The 16,359-nt window shown below is 51.4% G+C and overlaps 1 protein-coding gene across 42 annotated transcripts in view; it reads right to left on the bottom strand.

Moving 5' to 3' along the window:
* TACC2 (transforming acidic coiled-coil containing protein 2) overlaps window positions 1-16,359 on the bottom strand; it is a 230,425-nt gene that overhangs the window by 119,317 nt on the left and 94,749 nt on the right. Inside the window, exon 1 of one of the 42 annotated variants that reach the window (XM_060404566.1) lies at window positions 13,814-14,143. The exons of the other annotated variants lie outside the window; for them this stretch is intronic. The gene's annotated coding sequence lies outside the window, so the exon portion shown is untranslated. Of the gene's footprint in view, window positions 1-13,813; window positions 14,144-16,359 lie in introns of those variants that run through there. 42 annotated transcript variants of the gene reach the window in all.

Below are 16,359 nucleotides of genomic sequence, written 5' to 3'. Positions count from 1 at the left end.
TTCTACTTCCAAGAATTTATTCTAAGGAGATGATTAAGGGTGTGAGCAAAGATGCCAATCACAGCTGTGACCACAATAGGAAAAAAAAAAAAAAAGGAAACAACCAGAATGTCCACACTAGGGGACAGTTACTCAAGTTAGAGCAGTCACAGAATGGACTCATTTGCAACCATGTGAAAAAAAGGTTAGAAAATTAACTTTAAAAATTTCAAAAAGAAGGTAGATCTCCATGTATACAAAAATAAAGACATCCATTATTCACTAAAAATAGGTTAAAAAAAAACTACTGGCAGCATGATCAAGACTTTATGTGCATTGTGTGTATGAATATATATGTATCTGTGTGTATGTGTGTACACAGGAAGCAATTGACGGTGAACAAACCAAGCAATGTGGAAAGACACATACATCAAGGGGTTAACGGCAACTCTCTTTCAGTAGGAAAGTTAGCAGTGTTTCTTTTCTTTTTCGTTGAGTCTAACTCTATTTTCTAGTTCTATTCTGAACATATGCAGCTTTTATAAGCAAAAGAAAAAGCATCTTTGAGGAAAATTTCAATGGCAGGGAGCAACTTCAATTCATAATTCAGTGAAAATTTTAAGAGAGTGGACAAGCAGAGCAACGCTTCTAAACTCACCCCTATAGTGACTTCTCTACTCACACCTTCCCTCCCGGGGAGGACCCAGGCTTGCCAGCCTCATCCTGGGACAGAAACCCAGCCGTGCCTCTCTCAACAGGCACCACTGGGGAAAATTAAGGTCCCGGCGGAGAATCTGTCAGATAACAGTATCTCCCCACACAGTCTATGAGATGGCATTTTAACTCATTGGGGACGGAATTAATTTTCAAAGCATGCTGGACAATTGCTTGACGGCTGGGGTTTTTTTGGAACAGAGAATCCTGAATATAATTAAACACTTTGTCAGTGACACATGATCAGCGTCTTGAGCGACTATGATGTAAGTGAGGAGGTATGCCATGGCCCTAAAACACAATTGTATATGGAGTCATGAGGGCTGGATTCTAGACCAAGCCCCACCTTGGGATCTCAGCCAGGTGACTGCTCTGAGCTTAACTTTTCCATCTCTAGAAGGGAAGGCCCTGGACAGCACCACGGCCGAGGACTCTGCAAACTCAGTCTGGCCTCTCCCCAACAGGCTGTGAGCCAGCGCGTCTGCCTCCACCACCTCACCTGACTATCTTGTTACTTTGTGCTTTCCAATTCTCTGCTCCTAATGTACTGCAGATTAAAGGGCATTCGAATAATGTGCAGAGTTAATAGGCTCAGATAAAGGTTTATAAGCCTCCCATGCTGCTGTTTAGTTACTCAGTCCCATCCAACTCTGAGACCCCCTGGGCTGCAGCACACCAGGCTCCCCTGTCCTTCAGCATCTCCCAGAGTTTGCTCAAACTCATGTCCATTGATTCGGTAATGCCATCCAACCATCATCCTCTGCCGCCTGCTTCTCCCCTTCAAGCTTCCTGAGCATCAGAGTCCTTTCCAATGAGTCGGCTCTTCGCATCAGATGGCCAAAGGATTGGAATTTCAGCTTCAGCATCAGTCCTTCCAATGAATATTCAGGGGTGATTAAAATATACATATATGTGTGTGTGTATATACCTATATATTAAACTGAACCAAGTGAGATTACTAAAAGAAAAAAACCATCAAATTCACACTGCACCATCCGCCCCAGGATCTTCCTGTCTTACTTCGCAGGGATGGGTCATGCTCCAGATGGCTTAGGGGAAGGCTGACTTATGAGGACGGAGGGGAATTCTTCTCAGACCAACTGTAAGCAGCTATAAATGGCTTCCAAATTCTACAAGTGGTGGAGCTGGGACCAGAGTGTCTGAAATATTTTTCAGAGGAGAAAAAAAATATCTGTCAGAGATTTTAACTACCAGCTGCTGCCACCAGCTGTTGGGGCCAACCCTTTATAAATTTAGTCAGGCCAGCAAAGGGTTGATTTTCCAGTGGAATGTCAGGGAGGGAGGCTTGCATCAACAAGTGCTTCTCCAAAGGGCCATGAGTCACCTTCCTTCAGAGGCTGAGGCAGAGGGGACTCTGCTTCAAAGAGGCAGGCATTTAGATTTTGGTCTAAAAAGCCAACAGCTTCAGCTTTACACATGAGACCTATGCAAAAGGAACAGCTCTGGCGCCACACCAAGAGAAGCTAAATGGGGATCAGATTAATAATCCTCATATGTTCCCGGTAGATCAGACGATAAAGAATCCATCTGCATTGCAAGAGACCCGGGGTTGGTCCCTGAATCGGGAAGATCCCCTGGAGAAGGGAATGGCAACCCACTCCAGTATCCTTGCCTGGAGAATCCCATGGACAGAGGAGCCTCGCGGGCTACAGTCCACGAGGTCGCAAACAGCTGGACACGACTGAGTAACTAAGCGCGCATATTAGTAACAGTAACAGCAATGGGGGTGGGAGGACACGTTGGGAGATGATAGATATGTTTATCGCCTTGATGGCAGTGATGGTCTCACAGGTATATACTTCTCCGTCAACCCGTTGAACTGTATACATTAAATATGCACAGCACAGCTTTTAGATGTCATGGAATTCTCCAGGCAAGAATACCGAAGTGGTTGCCATTCCCTTCTCCAGGGGATCTTCCTGGTCCAGGGATTGAACCTGGGTCTCCCACATTATAGGCAGATTCTTTATCGTCTGAGGCACCAGGGAAGTCCCTCATTTATGTCAACCGCATCTCAATAAAGTAGTTTTTAAGACGAGGAGGACTGCACACTGCAGGGTTGATAGGCTAAGTGAGAGCAAGGCAAGCTGAAAACCTAACACACACACAAAAACTAAGAAGGCTGGTAATAGAAAAACAAGCTGCAGCAGAAAAAAACTGGGCTCCTTTCAGGCCAGGGCGATCTGGGAAGGGCCTATGAGGGGACAGGAGTAAGCCAAGTGTTTCAACAGACATACGTGTGCAGAGGGCTTTCCAGATTAAAGATGCTTCTCCCTCCCTCTCTCCCTGATGGTTTGGGCAGGAAAAGAAAGAAGTACAGGAGAAAGGACGGGGCCACAATGGCAGGGAGGATGAGACTGGTGTCTTAAGGAAATTGTTACCCACATGGAGATTAGCAGAAAAATAACCATATCAAGAATAAAGGGAGCAGGTTCTCACAGTCAGGGGAAGACTTGCCTCTACAAAGGCAATTTAGGCTTGAAAGAACTCTCAGGGCTGGGCTGTAATCAGAGGTATCAGATAAACACTAGCTATAGATAAAACACTTGCTCCTTGGAAGAAAAGTTATGACCAACCTAGACAGCATGTTTAAAAGCAGAGACATTACTTTGCCAACAAAGGTCCGTCTAGTCAAAGTTATGGTTTTTCCAGTGGTCATGTATGGATGTGAGAGTTGGACTACAAAGAAAGCTGAGTACCGAAGAATTGATGCTTTTGAACTGTGGTGTTGGAGAGTCCCTTGGACAGCAACGAGATCACACTAGCCCATCCTGAAGGAAATCAGTCCTGAATATTCATTGGAAGGACTAATGATGAAGCTGAAAGTCCAATACTTTGGCCACCTGATGCGAAGAGCTGATTCATTTGAATAGACCCTGATGCTGGAAAAGATTGAAGGCAGGAGCAGAAGGGGAAGACAGAGGATGAGATGGCTGGATGGCATCACCGAATCAATGGACATGAGTTTGAGTAAGCTCCGGGAGTTGGTGATGGACAGGGAGGCGTGGCATGCTGCAGTCCATGGGGCTGCAAAGAGTCAGACACGACTGAGTGACTGAATTGAACTGAACTCATAGATAAAAGGTGTGTGTGTGTGTGTGTGTGTGTGTGTGTGTGTGTGTGCGCGTGCGTGCACGTGTGTGTATACACATCTATCTCCCAGCTCTGTCTGCTGAAAGAGGTCATGTCAAAAGGACATCAGAACCACCTCAAAGAGGCTGCCACCAGCCAGATAAGGGACTATTTGGGCATTAAAAAAAATACAGATAGTAATAAAACCCACTGAGTAAAGTAATAATCTATGAGTCCATACAAAGACATGAACAAATACATAAAAGGGGAGGGGTGAAAGTTCCTTTTTACTGTACAGTGTCAACTGGTAAATGTAGAAGAAGTGATGAAAACTGAAAATGCCCCGTGTAAGAACCATCAGAGTGGTGGCGAAGTCAGTCAGGAGCTATCAAAGGGCTCTAAGGTGGGTGGACAGAGGTTCAAAGAACTGAAGGGCAAGTGCGTGGGCTTGGAGGACTCTCCCACCTGACCGGGCGGTGGGGGGCGTCTATGAAGACTCAAAGTTAGAGAAACGCTGTGGGCACCGACTCGGCCAGGTGTTGACCGGGATCACGTCCTCAGCAGTGGATGGTCCTCACCCTGCGTCACTTCTGTGGGACCCCTGCCCCAAGTGACAGCAAGAGTCTGGTTACGGGGAAGCTCTGGAGGATGCTGGTTGAGGGATCTTCCCAGAGTGAAGGAGCTGTACTCCAGAAGGTCATGAAAGACAGCAAGAGACAGAGGAGTCCTTCCAGACTAAAGGAGAGTCTGTGGGCATTCTTAGAGCGCAACTCATGCCTCTGGGCTGGACCCCAGATCAGATGGAAAAGAGACAGTGTGGATGAATCCAAATGGCTTCTGATGACTGAGTGATGGTGGAACGTATCATAGTGATTTCCAGCTGGATGGCTGGCTCGGCGTTGTGCTGGAGAGGGGCCTTGTTTGGGGAAATTGGTCACTGGACTGTTCAGTTTCATTTGGATGGGGACACCTTTGAGTCGCAAAAAGTGTTAGTCGCCCAGTCATGTCCAACTCTTTGCAACCGCATGGACTGGAGCCCGCCAGGCTCCTCTGTCCATGGAATTCTCCAGGCAAGAACGCTGGAGTGGGTGGCCATTGCCTTCTCCAGTCTGCAACTGGCTCTCAAATGATTCAGAAAAACAGTGACGATGATGGATAAATAAATGTATCTCCATCCACACCTACACACATAAAGTGGGGGGACAAGAGCACAGGAGGTGAAAGGGCAACAATTCAGGAATTTGGGCAAAGGGAGTAGGGAGGTCTTTGGGCTACTTGTGCAACTTTTCTAAGTAGGAAATTATTTCAGAAAGAAGCGAACAAAAACGTTCTGGAGTAAAGGCATGCAGGCAACCAGCCTCTCCCAGCACCCCCAGAGCTCATCTGGGCTCGGGAGGGCACAGCACGGTCACAAGGGGAGCAGCACTGAATGGGGGTCCGTGGGGTGTTCATTCACCTAGACAGCCAGGCCCGGGCCAGCCTGCAGAGAAGGCCTCAAACATTAGGCTGAGGACAGGCTGTCCTGCAAGGGGTGGGGAGAGAATAGCTGGAGTGGGGAGGAGATGCAGGGGCCGTGCCAGGGAATGCGGGGCGGAATCCCGGCAGGTGCAGAGCAGACGGGATCAGTTCTGCGTCGAACTTCACGACATCCACCCAACACCAGGTGTGAGGGAAGGGCCCTGGGGAACGATCTAGGCCAAGTGGGGGACTTCCTGGGTGGTCCAGTGGTTCAGACTCCACACTCCCAATGCAGGGGGTTCGGGTTCAATCCCTGGCCAGGGAACTAGGTCCCATATGCTGCAACTAAGAGCCTCTACAACCAAACAAATAAACAGATGCTTTTAAAAAAAGACCACGTGGGTTTCGAGCATCTGATTGGTTGGAAGGTCACCTTATTAACCACATGCTTCATGGATAACACCTCAGACTCCAGCCCCCACTCCGTACGATTATTTACTTCAACTTTCAATGAAATCAGCTGCTCAAATTAAATAAAGGTACATCATTCTGAGGAACAAAAAACTATGAGTTGGTGGTTTTGCTGTGCTTTTACTTTTTTCTAACACAGAGTGAGTAACAGATAACTCAGCAGGGTCAGGCAGCCTCCAACCAAGTTCAGGTCAGCCCCCACCCCTGGGAGCTGGGGCAGCCCTCACCAACACAGCTGTGCGAGCCTGCGAGAAGTTTCCTCCGAGGTCGGCCTCCCCACCTGTCAGCAAGGGCAAGGGCTGTCCTGCCTGGAAAGGGCGTGAGGAGGGTCCACTGAGAGCAGTCAGGTCAAGGTTTCTCTAGCTAAGGGAATCGCTCTACAAACAATGGCGTCAGCAATGCAAACACAACAGGACACGCTGACTGTGCTTTTCCAGGGTACCCGGGCCCCTCCACCGGCTGCCCCTGGCCAGGTGAGCGCCCTCAGGTGTGCACTGCCCCTTCAGCCATCCCAGGCCCCGTGTGCACGATGGCTGGGGCCGTGGAACGGGCGTGGCAACAAGCAAAGGAAACCAAGACTTATAAGCACCTACTGTGGGCTGCTGGGCACCATGCAGGCCCTCTGCCACTGTGAGCCACGGGACAGCCCATTTCAGGAGGAGCAAATGGATACCCCCGGGTGGGAAAAGTCCTTCTACGCGTGGCCTCGCTGAGCTGAGCTCCATCCGGCTGCTCCACAGACCTCAGGCCCACAGGACCCCGGGCCTCAAGCACCACCTCTCACGGATGCAGAGAGAAGACAGTGGGTGCAAAGGCACCCAGAGGGATCAGCCTCCCCACGGAAAGCCTGTCAGCTGCCAGCAGGGGCGCGGGCACGGCTCTGATCCAAGGGAGGTGGACAAGACCCTTCCCTGATCCAGGGGAGGTGGCAAGACCCCTCCCCACCTGGCCTGCAAGTGCCTCCTCTGTAAAGTGAGGGCTTGGACTATTGGGTCTCCAGGGTCCCTTCCAGGCCTCTGCTTTTCTGATCTGAAAAACCCAAGGCTCCAGAGGCGCAGCCCTCTGGGCTGGCTGAGAAGGGACAGCTTGAAGGAGGCGCTGGGCAGTGCCCACAGTGGCACAGCCCCAGCTGGCCTGGTGCCTTGGCCAGAGGCCAGGATCCTAGTCAGGATGTACGGATGGGAGGTGGAGGGGACCAGCTCCCTGGGGAGATCTGATGGTGGGGAGGGGGGACAGAGGGCGCGCCTTCCTCTTGTATATGACTTTAGCACTCCTTAAAATTGGGACTATCATTCCCACACCTCTCAGGGTTAATGAGCTGGAGGACTGGGGTTTATGCAAAGCTCAAAGGGGAGGAAGTTATTCTAGGACAAGGCAAGGAGAGAGCAGTCATTGTTCTTTTTAAAAGACAAAGAAATAAACCCATCCAAGCCCTGGGAGAGGCTGCATGCTCAGGCTAAGTGATGACATCACTATCCTTCTGATCAGAGTGCACAAAGTGAAGGGGGTATGCCTGCTGAACAGGCCAGCACCTCAGGGGCAAGACCTCAGCCAAGGCTGCCGACCTCTCCCAAGAGCCAGGGTGTGAAACGCAACAGGTGCCCCGACTTCACCAGAACACTAGGCACAGAAATCAAAGAAATCAACCTGAGGCATCCACCGTGTGCGCGAGCAGGGCAGCCAGTGCAGACAGACAGCACAGCTCAGGCAGACGCGAGCCTAAACTCAGCTCTGCCATTGACCAGCCTGCTGCAGTCTTCTTTGAGCCTCAGTTTCTGAATCTGTAAAATGGGGACATTTTGAATCGCTGGGAAAGATTATTAAAAGAAATAAGAGGGCTTCCCTGGTGGACTCAGTGGTAAAGAATCCTCACACCAATGCAGGAGACACAGGTTTGATCCCTGGTCCAGGAAGATCCCACATGCCTTGGAGCCCCTGCACCACAAACATTGAACCTGTGCTCGAGAGACTGGGAGCCGCAACTACTGAGGCCCATGTACCCTAAAGCCCGTGCTCCTCAACGAGAGAAGCCGCCGCAATGAGAAACCTGTGTATCACTACTAGAGAGTAGCTCCCACTTGCCGAAACTCGAGAAGAGCCCACACGGCAACGAAGATCCAGCAAAGTCAAAAACAAGTAATCATAATTTTTTTTAAGAAAAGAAGAGCAAAATGTGTCTGTAAAGCATAGTGTGGATCTCACAACAGGTCCTCAACAAGCAGCAAGTGTCTGATAAATATAAGCTGGATATACGGATGTGCAGCAAGTAACAAGGACAGAAAGACGCTGCCACCAGAGGTGTCTAGCTGCCACTTAACTCAGGCCAGAACCAGCTTCCTCTCTAACTTTTCTGCACTGAGAGCAGGCAACTCAGCTCAATTAAGCTGTGTGTTAGTCGCTCAGTTGTGTCCAACTCTTTGCAACCCCACAAACTATAGCCTCCAGGCTTCACTGTCCATGGAATTCTCCAAGCAAGAATACTGGAGTGGATTGCCATTCCCTTCTCCAGAGGATCTTCCCCAGCCAGGGATCAAACCCTGGTCTCCTGCATCACAGGCAGATTCTTTACAGTTTGAGCTACAGGGAAGTCTACAATTAAGCTGCTGCTACTGCTAAGTCACTCCAGTTGTGTCCGACTCTGTGCGACCCCAGAGACAGCAGCCCATCAGGCTCCCCCGTCCCTGGGATTCTCCAGGCAAGAACACTGGAGTGGGTTGCCATTTCCTTCTCCAATGCATGAAAGTGAAAAGTGAAAGAGAAGTCACTCAGTCGTGACCGACTCCCAGAGACCCCATAGACTGCAGCCCACCAGGCTCCTCCATCCATGGGATTTGCCAGACAAGAGCACTGGAGTGGGGTGCCACAATTAAGCTGAGGACTGCACAAATGCCTTGATTATAGACAAGGCAAAATGTAGTGTTTCTTTTTTAAAAAAATTTGTGGGACTTCCCTGGCGGTACAGTGGATAAGAATCCACCTCCCAGTGCAGGGAACGTGGGTTTGAGCCCTGGTCCGGGAAGATTCCACATGCCTTGGAGCAACAAACCCACAACTACTGAGCCGACACCCTAGAGCCAATGCTCTGCAATAAGAGAAGCCACAGCAATGAGAAGCCTGCACGCTGCCACGAAGAGCAGTCCCCACAACTAGAGAAAGCCTGAGTGCAGCAGTGAAGCCCCAGCTCAACCAAAAAAGTGAAGTAAATAAATAATTTTTTTAAGCCTCTTGGAGTCCTCAGTACCTTATAACAATGACAGACTTTGCCTGATTCCCAAACCACACAAGTAGCAACATTGCCTCCAAAAGCTCTCCCTACCCATGAATGCAATGAGAGGTCTAGAACTCATGCAAGGAATAAAGGCTTGTACCCACCCTTCCAGAGAGGAGTCAAGGCAGAGAGTCACCAACCCAAGAAGGAACTGCGGGAAATGCATCCTGCCTGGCATAGCACTGGGTACAAGGAAGCTGGGAGAAGTGAGTCAGGGTGTTGTCAGCCCTGGAGGAGAGGGACCCTAGCACACACAGCTGGACACAAGACAACCTGTGAGCTGGAAGCAGGAAGCAGCGGAATGCAGGTTCCCTGGCCAAGTAATTCACAAGGCGAGCACGCCTCGGTCAAGGTTTGAAGGAAACACTGGACCTTTCCTTGTTTGCTGTGAAGCACTCAGCTGCAGAGCAGGCAGCCAGGGGAAGCCCGTGGGTTGGAGGGAGAGACCTCCTGACAAGAAGGAAGAAGAAGATGCTCCTGACATTGATGTGACCCAGCCGCCTCTTCTCAGTTTGGAATGGGCCCCCATCAGGGAAATGAAACCAACCTGTGCCCTCAGGCGCTTAAACATGAGGATGCCAGCCAGGAGCTGTATGCTCTCGATGACCCCAGTGGGAAAGCTCTGGACCTCAGAGGACCACTGAGACATAGTCAGTCAGTAACAGGAGTCAGAAGGACTGTAAATAGCCAATCCTGCATGAGCCAGTAAAGCAACTGCTTTCTCTTTCCTTTTTTCCCCCCAGACTTGTTCTCTGTAGCAGAACCAACATGCATTTCCTATTCTTTTATTTTTACTTGCTTTGTGGGGGAGCGTATAAACAAGCAATTAAAATGGAGGGTGACAAAACCCGGGAGGATGGAAAGAAAGAAAACCTACATAAGCAGCTTCCAAATAAAAGAGATCTGCATGGAAGAGCACCCTTCCTCATTCCCAGTTAAAAATAATGTGTGCTCAGTCGTGTCCAACTCTTTGCAACCCCACGGACTGTAGCCCGCCGGGCTCCTCCTTCCATGGAATTTTTCAGGCAAGAATACTGGAGCGGGTTGCCATTTCCTCCTCCAAGGGATCTTCCCAGCCCAGGGATCAAACCCATGTCTCTTGCATCTGCTGCACTGGCAGGAGGATTCTTTACCACTAGTGCCACATGGGGAGCACCTCCTTTCCAATTAAAAACAATAAGCAACAAAAATAAGCCTCAGAAGGGCTTAGGAAAACAAGCTCTTCTAATTAAATCCCTTTCAATCTAACAAGGTGAAAAATACTTGCATGACTTTCCATTTGCACAGCACTTCACAGTGTGCCAAGTATTTTCACGCACAGGACTTTTCTTGCCCCCACAGATCTGTGAGCCAGGCGGGCAGGGTAAGTATCCCCAGCCTTTAAAAGTGGAAATCATGATTCAGAGAGACTCTTCATGACTTGTTCAAGGTCACACAGCTGGTGAGAGTGGGGCAGGAATTCTCATGGAGAATCTCTGCCTAAATTTGGAGCTAGCTCTGTCCTGCCTTTCTCCAACCCAGGGGAAAAAAAAGTCTTGGGAACTTTGCTTTCTTTTAACTGGCAGCTCTGGCTACATTTGCTAAATGACAGACTGAAACTATACACCAGAGAGGGCCAGATAAGAAGGGAAGGGGGGTGCCGCTGATACCCAACAGATCTGAGATGAAACCCCCATCACAGATCATTGCTCTGTAGTCCCTGGAGAATTTCGCCTGCCCTCTACTCTATTTTTAGAGGCACTTCCCCACAAACTTGTTTCTCCAGCTCTTCTTTTTCATGCCTTCTTTCCCCTCAAATGATTTCATAATTCATGGGCTGTTTTGTCATCAGGATGAGTTGCTGTAGAAATGATTATTGAGGCTATAAACAAAGGACTGTGACCTCAGTGGGGGCAGGGAGGGCAAAACCCAGCCACCAGGATGGACTTCAAGCACCTTGGCCACAGGTCACAGCAAGAGAGACCAGGGCACCCAGCCCTTCTCCTTAGATTTTCTCCTCCACCGGAACCAGTCAGCGATACCACCACCAGCTTCCTAAACCTTCTCCTGAATGTGCAAAAGGTGCCAGGGCCTGCTAGACTCAAACTACAGTTAATTCAAGAACCATCTGCTTTTGGCTGTGGAACTGAGTCCCACACACACACAGGAAACACACACACACACACACACACACACACACACACACGTGCTCTTGACTCCACCCTCAGTCTCTCCCAGCCTCACCCAATCCTGAAGCCTGGGCTCCAGCAAGCTCACAGGTCGCTTCTCTCATCTTCCCAATTAGAACTGGTCTCTCCCTACTCCTCAAGCCCTTGCGGTGTCCTTTACAGGGGGTGCTATCGGCATTTGGAGTGAGGCGGTTCTCAGTTGGACAGGACTGTCCCCATACACAGCATTGCTGGCTCTTACCAGATAGGGCCCGCTCTAGTCACTGAAGCAACCAAAACATCCTTATGCATATCCAGACATCCCTTCCTGGGACACTATCCCCACCATGAAGTTTGGCCAATGTGTGTATGTCAGGTATATCTCTCGCGCACACACACACACACACACACACACACACACACACCCCTTTGGCCAATGTGTATATGCTCAGATATATCACACACACACACACACACACACACACACACACACACCTACCTCCCAACAAGTAGGGACAGGCTTACTACTTACTTCAACCATCATTCACCCCCAGACCCCTCCTCACTCTTATGGAGTGGTACCACAAACTAGACAAGTATCTGGCAAGTACTGTCTGTTTCCATGGCAATGACAAATGTAAATAACCATGGTACAAAGTGGGATGAAACCAAAGAGGCTGCAGGATGTGGCCACCAGGCCAGCATTCTGTGGTCTAGAGTTTGAGTCCCACCTTCACGTGTGACCATAGCCAAGACCTGAGACTTATCCGAGTCTCCCTTTCCACATCTAGAAGATAAAACCTTGACCTTCAAGTTTCCTTCCAGCTGAAATATTCTAAGTGGCCAAGCTTAGAGAGACAAAAAGGATGGAGAACAGAAGGAATGGATGGAGGGACCAGAGGCCAATTCTAACTCTCCCAGGGGGAGCCAGGAGAGGCACCTTGGCTCCATGGGTTTCCATAAGCAGTAATGCCTCTGTATGTCACACTCCATGTTGCCCAGCCTATCTGAGACTCAGGAAGTTAACTTCTGATGAGAAACCAGTAACAATGCAAGAGCCAAAGGTGAGGCTCTGGGTAGCTGAGAGCTGGCTGTGGTGTCTGCACAAGGAGGCGGGTCCCTGACCTATTTACTGCTCCGACTCTCCTCGGAGGAGAATGCCCAGCCCCAGACACTGCCTGTGAGAAGCCCCATGGGAATTCAGTCCCTTCTCACCTGCCCAGCTCAACTGGCCCCATTCTCTGCAGGAGCTCCCAGCTCCACCTGAGAACAGGGAAACCAAACAGTCTAAGAGGTCACTCACTCCACAGTTCCCAACTAAATCCTTCCTCTGCTTCTCATCAGTTGTCCAAACGGGCCCCATAAAAACACTAGTGAAGACTAGCTCTGAAATACACAAGTGAATCTGAATGGATGGAACCCCCAGATGACAACCAGCCTTGGGACAAGACCCCTGACAAAGTCATTTCCAAATACAGTGAAAACAGCTTCTGACATGTGGCCTCCATAGGGAATCCTAAAAAAATAAAACGTTCTCCACCGATTAACAGAGTTGCAGCTTCCTCTAGCATAAAACAGAAAGGAAATTCACTAGGACCCTTGCTTTTCCATGTACTGCAATAGAAATTACTTGGGACAGTCATGTGTACACATGCACGCCCACATATGAAGACGTGCGCGCACGCGCGCGCACACACACACACACACACACACTCGGGCACCAACCAAGACCCCTGGCTACCCTTCCCAGACTTGGCTTCTATTTCCATTTCCCCAGGCCACCTTGGAGACATTTGTCTCACAGTGTCTATTTCATTGCAGCTCAACCCACTCTCACTTCTTCCTGTCCGTGCACTTGACGGAGGCAAAAGATAACAATAATAATAATATCACGGTGATGATGCCGTTTTTCAGAAAAGACAGGCACCGCGGGAGCACCGTGCATCAACAGCTTGCCGCAGAACCCCGCTGTGAATCACTACTTTTGAAGTCACCTTTCCAGGACGCCCCGAAGGGCAGGGAAGACCCGGCCGCCCAGGCCGCTGGAGCCAAGGACGCCGAAGGAGGCGGAGGGGGGGAGGGTGAAAGCGGGGGCGGGTCACGTGGTGCTCGGGAGCCCCGAAGTGCGCTCGCCCGGCTGACGTAACTGTTAGAGAATTTAAAAGTCCCAAACTCGGAGGCAATCCAGTGCGGAGTTTTATGGCTCACCCACGCGCCGCGGTGGCCCGCCAGGGGAGCCCCCCGCGCTACCGGGTGGGACCACACCAGCTCGCCAGGAACCTGGCGGGGATGGCGCGGAGCCCGGGACGGGCGGGAACCCCGACCACGGATGGGGCCCCGGGCCGCGGGCACAGATTCCCTCCACCGTGGGCGGGATCGCAGCCGCCGGCTCGCACCCCGACCTCGGGCGCCGCGTCCGACCCGCCCCATCGGACGGCACGAGCTTCCTGGGCCGACGCCGAGGGCGTCTGCCCGGCAGACACACACACACTCCTCCGGCAAGGGGACATATGTGTGTCCAGCCCCTTTCCTCCCCTTAGCCAGTTCCCGGTGGGGAGAGATGACAAGAGCTTTGGTTACTTCTAGCACGCCTTTGTCTGGCGGCCAAGGTCCGGGGACGCGGGTCTCCTCCCCGACCCCAGGCGCTCGCCCTCCCGCCCGCCCTTGGCCGCCGCGCACTTACCAGTTGGGGGCGATTGCAGATGGCCCGAGGGAGCCGCTTCCTTCGGGGGGACGCAAGTGCCCGAGAACCACCCCCCACCCCGCCCCGGAGAGGCTGAGTCTCCACCGCCCCGCTCGGCCCGGGGACGCAAACTTTGCCGGGGCAACGGCGCGGGGAGGCGCGGCTCCCTGAAGGGCTCGGGCAAAGTGGCGGCACAAAAGGCCAAGGAGTGGGGAGAGCGGCGGCGGCCGGGCCAGGCTCCTCCCCCAGCTCTCGGCGCTCCGGGCCGGCCAGCGCGCAGCCAGCTGCTCGCGCAGGGCGCCCGCCGCGTTCTCCTCCCGGGCCAGGAATGCGCGGGGCGGCCGCGGCGCGCCCAGGCCACCGAGGGGCCCACGTGGCGGCGCGCCCACTCGCCCCGCGGCCGCACAGCGCGCAGGGGACAGAGGGCTAGTGGGACGGACGCACGGACGCGCGGCCCGGCAGTGGGTCCTGAAAGGCAATGCCAACTTCCTCCAGAAGTCTGAGTCATGACAACTTGTCACAGTTCTTAAGTTTTTCCACGGCGCTTTCCACTACGCAGGGCACCTCGGGGAAGGCACCGGCGTGTGAACCCACCGAGAAGGCCAAGTACTGGCCGGTGCCCCAACTCGGAGTTCCAGGCGCGCTCGTGGGGGTGGACGTGAGGAGGGGAGATGCCGGCCCGCTGCCCTCTGGGGCGTCAGAAAGAAGCTGGGGGTGTTATGGGGCCTCACTTGTTCCCGGAGCCCAATTCTGGCCCTTTATTTCTTCACCTGCGGAGTCCTAACGCTGCTTAACCACGGATCCGTAGAGCACACGGCGCTCTACAGTTTGCAAAGTCTATTAACATGCCTTCTCCTGGGCTGAGGTACCCTCTGAAATGGTTTAGTTGCTCAGTCGTGTCTGGCCCTTTGCGAGCCCATGGACAGTAGCCGGGCCAGGCTCCTCTGTCTATGGGATTCTCCAGGCAAGAACACTGGAGTGGGTTACCATTTCCTTCTCCAGGGGATCTTCCCCATTCAGGGATGGAACCTGAGTCTCCTGCATTGCTGGCAAATTCTTTACCAACTGAATTGGGCAGAGGCTAAATCCAACCACCCGTTCCTGGGCCGTACTCTTAGGGAAGGAGTTGCCATTTGTGAGCTGTGGATTTTGCTTTGTTTCCTCAGAGGGCCCCAGATCAGCTCCTTGGCTGACATAGACCTCTCACCCCGAGTGGCGCTTACCTGCCCACGCCACTAAAAGGAAGCACATTTTCTCTGGAAATTTCTGCATCTAGGCCCCCATGGGGAAGAGCCTGTGGCTATAGGTGGACGCCAGGCTTCCTATCTTTAGAGTCAAGAAAGCATTGCTATGTTTTATATCCTCTGGGACCAAAGGGCAAGAGACTCACAGACTCCAGGCTTCATTTCTTCCTGTTAAAGAAACAGATGCCCCAAGGCTTGATGGCCCCAAACAAGAATTCTCTGCAGCATAAAAAAATATACTTTTGGGACTTCCCTGGTGGTCCAGTGGTTAAGACTCTGCCTTCCAATGCAGGGGGGTTCAGGCTCAGGCCCTGGTTGGGGAACTAAGATCCCAGATGCCAAAAAGGTTTAAAAAAAAAAAACAAAAACAAGAAATAAAGAAATACACTTTTATTGCAAAACACCAGGGGCTTCTCTGGTAGCTTAGATGGTAAAGAATCCACCTGCAATGCAGGAGACCTGGGTTCAATCCCTGGGTAGGGAAGATCTCCTGGAGAAGGAAATGGCAACCCACTCCAGTATTCTTGCCTGGAGAATCCCATGGATGGAGGAGTCTGGCAGGCTACAGTCCATGGAATCAAAAAGAGTCGAATACGACTGAATGACTAACACACACATACTTCTAAGAGTCACATTTAAATTGAAATAGATGGAAATTTAAATAGATTCCTTCTTCATATGCTTATCATGGACTCCATGCTTTACTTTTAAAGTGCCTACTTCACTGTAATAACTGACACTCAAATAGGCTAATTTGTTAGAATGTATACCGTCAGCTATTGATAACACAAGAATTGGAATGCCCAGTCTTCTGTGTCTGTATCCTAATCCCAGGTCATACCCACTTAGGTAAAAAAGGTGCTCCACTCACCATCTCCTAAGGTTGAGCATTCCGATTAAGTATAGAGCTTCCTTCCCTGGGGGCGCAGTGGTAGAGAATATGCCTACCAATGAGAATACAAAAGAGACCTGGGTTCGAATCCTGAGTCAAGACGATCCCCTGGAGAAGGAAATGGCAACCCACTCCAGTAGTCTTGCCTGGAGAATCCCCATGGACAGAGAAGCCTGGTAAGCCACCATCCACGGGGTCGCAAAGAGGTGGAGACGACTGAGCACACTGGGCGGTGGGGGTCAGATGAATTTGAGATAGAGCTGGCTGTGCCAGGTCTTTGTTGCAGCACTGGGGCTTCTTCCAGTTGCGCTCAGCAGGGACCCTTCTCCTGCTGTGGGGCACCAGCTCTAGAGCACGGGCTCAGTAGTTGTGGCACATGGGCTCCGGTGCCCCGAGGCATGCGGCATCTT

The sequence above is a fragment of the Ovis aries genome, chromosome 22, assembly GCF_016772045.2.
Source record: "Ovis aries strain OAR_USU_Benz2616 breed Rambouillet chromosome 22, ARS-UI_Ramb_v3.0, whole genome shotgun sequence".
NCBI lineage: Eukaryota > Metazoa > Chordata > Mammalia > Artiodactyla > Bovidae > Ovis > Ovis aries.
The sequence above is the reverse complement of the archived record's forward strand: the minus strand, read 5'-3'. Positions and strand labels throughout refer to the sequence as shown.